We start from the raw sequence: 5,747 nt of genomic DNA, 5'->3' as shown, positions 1-5,747 counted from the left end.
CCGCGCAGTCTCGCAATAATGCAAACATCTCTCTACTCCAATATCGTATTAACAAACGATTTGTTGCGTTGGAAACTGGACTCATTTATATTTAATTTGATAGGTAGATCATCCCCTAATTCCAAGTATATTGGGAGAAAAACTCAGTTACATTTGACCTAATTTTCAGCACATTTATGAATGGAACTTGTGATGACCTTTTTCCAACTTTTGTTCCACAACTCGCTTGACTTCAAAACATAACACCAACTATCGTACGAATAAAACAACTCATAATATAATCTCCTTATAAAGTTAATAACCCTAGTATCACCCCAAAAGTACATGGTAAAACATTCCAACTTGTCGACTTTCGACGAAACTTATTTTCTTCAATTTGTTTAGCTTCTAAGCCTTCAAACCCTCTTGATACTTGGTACTAATGATCTTAAATATTTGTAACCTCCACGTTAACATGATGAACTAACTTTGTAAGCTTTTAAAAGATGATTCCCTTTCTGAGCTTACATTAATTGACTTATGATGTACTCTTACGTACGAAAACACGGGGTGTAACATCATTCCCCCCTTTGGAACATTCGTCCTCGAATGTTGATTAATGCGCTTATCAGTCTCATAACCTGTAGCTCTTAAGAATTCTTTAATATTGTCCTTGACATCTAGGAAACTGTTCTGTAAATAAATTCAAAGGCCAGGGTATTCCCACCTTTAGGCTTCTTTCTTATACCACGACATGTGGTCGGAATTTTTCCAACATCGTAACATTTGCTACCTTATGTCATGCAGTATGTACGACTGTGTCATTGTATGAGTGCCTAGCGACTCGTCTTCCCTTTTTCCTCCATTTTTTAGCCAATCTCTAAGCCTCACTTTATGAACATATACAGAATTATGACAAGCTGTCCCTCTAGGCATCTATAGGTGTACTGATGTCTTTCGCTTGGTACTTTATCGAACTTAAGACTATTGCTATCTCTCGTTTCATAGCCTTGTATATCTATCCTTATGGATTTACTACATCTAGGTAGGTTACTACATCGAGGTTTGCTACCCAACTCCAGGTTACTCTTTCGCTGCTTATCCTATATGTATAAATCTAAGTCCTTTAGTGCTTCCTCATTATTATTCATCTTAAGAATAACAAACAAATCTCATCTTGTACTTGGAACTTTTACCCATCTATTGTTTATTCAACTTAATGTTGAAATATAATCTATCACTGATAACTTGTAACCTCTTACGTAATACATTATCACTAGGGCTCACATCTTATCGAGGAACATCTGAAGTGATTTTCCTGATCCACCTAGGGATAATACTATACTTCAATAACTATATTTCATTGCATCCCAATGCGATTCATCTTATGGGGGTATTCTAATCCCGTGCAATTAATAAAATCCCTTTCTCGTTAAATCATTACTCAATCAAAGGCCTAAGCGTCATCCTCTTATCAATCACAATTACACCCTTATTCTACTGCCAGGGCAGCATTCCATCTCTTCTAAATGCACCTAGTCTTAGACTCCTTTGTGTTCATTCAGGCTGTACCGAGCTCTTTATTACATATGGAAATCATCAGCTCCCTTGTTTTGATGGGTTTAATCCCAAGGACATACATATTCTCGTCACCTTCTCACTCACCTTTTCACATCCTTACTCCTATCTACCTAAAACCTTGTTTCTCTACAATACTTTACTTTAGGACCTACACCGATCTATTTATACTACTCGCAACCTTCCTTAAACTTGCTAGCACCATAAATTTCCTTTCGTGCCTTCTCAGTTGTCCTTAAATGTAAGCAATTACTTTTGCTGGTCGTTCTATCACTTGTTGCATGAATACTTGGCCTGTCTTTTTGCCCACGAATACTGTAATTTCCTGTACCTCATATGATCTCAAACATCCCCTTTGATTTTTTTTTCCATTCATTAGCCACGATAGGTGCCACTTTCTTATGGAGTGTATACAATATTGTAGTGAGACTGTTGCTACAAGATCATTTACTGTTTAGCTCACTATGCTTAGGTGGAAACCTTCTTCCTTATTCCTCAGCTAGTCTTTTATTGTAGTACTTAGGGAGACCTTCTGGCTCTTGTAAAGTTGCGAGCTTGATATATCGTACACCCGAAGGAAATTTTCGTTGTTCTTACTCGCCTATAATAATCCTCAGTTACAAAACTTTGTGCCTTTGTGCTCGTAGGGTTACTTCTAAGCTCAAATTTTTATTGTCTCCTTAGTGGCACTCTCTCTTATTTTCATAAACCTTAAACGGTACCTTTAACTACCTCAAATCATATCTGAATTTTTTTTTCAAATGATTGCGACTCGTATCTACGAGACTAAATTCACTATGCTGCGGTTCACTAGATTTATCTTGCACGATCTGTTGATTTATCTGTGACCTCTTGTCTAGCCATAACCGGGCTCTTCCTGAATCAACTACTAATTACACGTTAGTCCATTCTCATATATATATATTCTGCATAATCTCTCTTGGGATATATCCTTTGTCTTAACTTATCTCTCGCCACTAGCTCCTGATGTATCAAGTGTCCATTCACACTTATTTATCAATAACATCCTGGCCGAAAACTTTTACTGCCTCTCCCTGGTGTAATGTTTGTATAATGTTCTGGAGTCGCAACATATCTGTAGGAACTGAATAAACACAACATCATTCCTTTCTCCTTTTTACCACATTCTTTCTTTACCATTCCATAGTTACCTGAACCGCTTAACTCCGACTTAATACTACATCACACCATATTCCCCCCTTTAGGGGAGTACTAAGATTTAGTGCTACTACGATCTACCTATAGATGTTTCACCTCTTCATCTTTGGCGTCTTTTCACATTATAAATGAACCTTAATCACCTTATGGTAACCTTCTGTACCAGGGATAACTAAATTTCTTACGCACGAAGGTGTCAACTACTGAAACTGGCACACTTAGTCCTTTAAGATTAACTCTGCTCAGAGTGCTTGTTTTAGGCAAACGACTTCCTAAATGAACTTTAAAGGTTATTCGTCTGTTGTCTATTCTATTATTGTTGGAACACGATCTCTGAAATTCTCACGATGTCGACCATTATCAAATCCTCCGGTCCCTAATTCATGTTCGATTTTATCTTGTTTAAAAGACCATAATAATTTCTGTTACTACAGGGGGTCTAACTTAGCCTTCTGGTAATCGCGTTGGACTCACCAACTCATTTCTCGAAATGAGGATATGACATTTGGCCTATACTTTATTATTGTCTTAAGGCCTGTCACCTTTTTTCTTTTCCTTAACTTGACTATAGACTCTATCATTCTGTCATATTTTGATTTACCGTTATCACCGATTTATCACATCTTACTCATAATATTTCATTTACTCTCTTCTTATCCTCCAACTAATATTTCTATCTATCACTTTATTCTGAAAACTTCAACAAAACGTCCTTTCACTTTTAGCTCCCCTTGCTTCATCTCACTGGCTCTTCGGGATGCCTAAAATTCTCTCTCTCTCTCTCTCTCCCCCCCTCTCTCTCTCTAGGGGCGGGAGTCATACTAAGGTAAATATTTATCCCTTTTTGGATTCCACTGCCTATCTTCTGAAATTCCTAAATGTTCTAGTATTCATATCTGATTGCACTATTCTAGAGTTCATCATCTGGGTGTCTCAGAAGGAGATCTATTACCACATCTGCACTACCCTTCGGAAATGTTAGCTAATGATAACAATCCATCCAAATAATTTTTTGTTACACTAATCCCAGCTTGATCCTCATATTACATCATTCTCTTAATTGAGATGGGTGTGGTCAATTGTATATAACTCTGTTATTGTTCAAGGTAACTCAGAATGCATGTATTTCTCTGCCTGAATTGTAAATACTGAACCTTCATTAACTAGTACCTCGTAACCTTCGCCACCTTGCTTCTTTTATTTGTTGAAACTTGTATCTACCTTCTGATTCTCTTGTTGCTTTTTACCATATGGGTGGATAGATATCCATGCCTTGGGGCTCCTTCTCAAGAAGCTCACACATCTTAGTAGACACATGATCTGCTGAAGAACTTACATTTACTCATCATCAGTGTGATGCAAAATCGAGTTCCTCTAACTCAGCTCTTCCAGAGCCACATTCAATCTCTAACCAACTATCTTTCTCGAAGTAGGTATCATTGTATTACAGATAAAATAGAATTTAGAAGTTTGAATTCTTACAACTGAGCTCTACCACACGATCTAGAGTAAGAAGAAAGAGTGACAGTCCTAAATGCCCTGTACCCTCCTGCTTATAAGTGTGGTGCACAACCCACCCATAAACAAGACTCTACGAGACACGGCTAGTAGACTCCCTACGACATAACTGCTCTGATACCACTTTTGTCACGACCCAAACCGGATGGGCCCCGACGAGCACCCGGTGCCTTACTCAACCGAGTACCAACATAACATATCTTTCTTATCATACTATCATGGTAAATGAGCTAGAAAACTCGTCATGAGATAACAAGAATGAAACATAGGGGAATACTCAACATATGACGATCCACCATGATATGCAAACTTACACATGTGACATACGGGCCTATAAGGCCAACATGACCATTTATAAACTCAAAACATAAGCCGAAAAGGCCATACAAGTATCCATACACCTGATATGTGTCTACAAGCCTCTAAGAGTACCTAATATCATAAAGGATGGGACAGCGCCCCGCCATACCAATTAATACATATCCAAAGCATACTGACCAAATAGGCAACTCCGAAGCAAGTGGAGTGCACCAACACCTTCCGCTGAACTGATAGCCTACTTGGAGGAATCTCAACCTGTCTATCGGGACCTGCGGGCATGAAACGCAGCGTCCCCAGGCAAAAGGGACGTCAGTACGAATAAAGTACCGAGTATGTAAGGCAGGAAAACATAAATAAGAACAGTAATGTAAAGAGAGATAGGGGAGATACAACCTGTAACATCTGAGTGCCTCTGGGGGCTACTGACATGAAATGCATAATACATATATATACATAAACTTTTAAAAACATTCGCCTATGTGGGCACCATCATCATCATATCGTACCCGGCCTCAAAGAGGACTCGGTAAAGAAAAACGTAGCCGGCCATAATAAGGCTCGGTAGAATCATACCCGGCCACGTGGAGCTCGGTAAACCCAACTGATCAGTGGTTGCACAATAGGTGCCATACCCGGCCGACTATAGCGCGGCTCGGTAGAGTAAAGTAGATACATATTTAATGCATACTGGACTCATGGAGTCACGTTCTAAACCTTTTGGAGTGACATAAGGTCATTGCACCATCGATTAACATTATGGACATCATACCATCAATATGAACTTCACTAGGACTCAAGGATCATATATACTTTCTTGGAATAACTTTGTAAGGAAAGAATAACATGGACAACCTTAGTTGCTAGGAGTAGATTCATTATGAAATAGCGTATCGTTTATGTTCGTTTCACTTTAGATCATGCCANCGGCCTCAAAGAGGACTCGGTAAAAACGTACCCGGCCATCATAAGGCTCGGTAGAATCATACCCGGCCACGTGGAGCTCGGTAAACCCAACTGATCAGCTGTTGCACAATAGGTGCCATACCCGGCCGTCTATAGCTCGGCTCGGTAGAGTAAAATATATATATATATATATATATATATATATATATATATATATATATATATATATATATATATATATATATATATATATATATATATATATATAT

Source organism: Nicotiana attenuata, chromosome 9, assembly GCF_001879085.1.
Source record: "Nicotiana attenuata strain UT chromosome 9, NIATTr2, whole genome shotgun sequence".
Lineage (NCBI taxonomy): Eukaryota > Viridiplantae > Streptophyta > Magnoliopsida > Solanales > Solanaceae > Nicotiana > Nicotiana attenuata.
The sequence above is the reverse complement of the archived record's forward strand: the minus strand, read 5'-3'. Positions refer to the sequence as shown.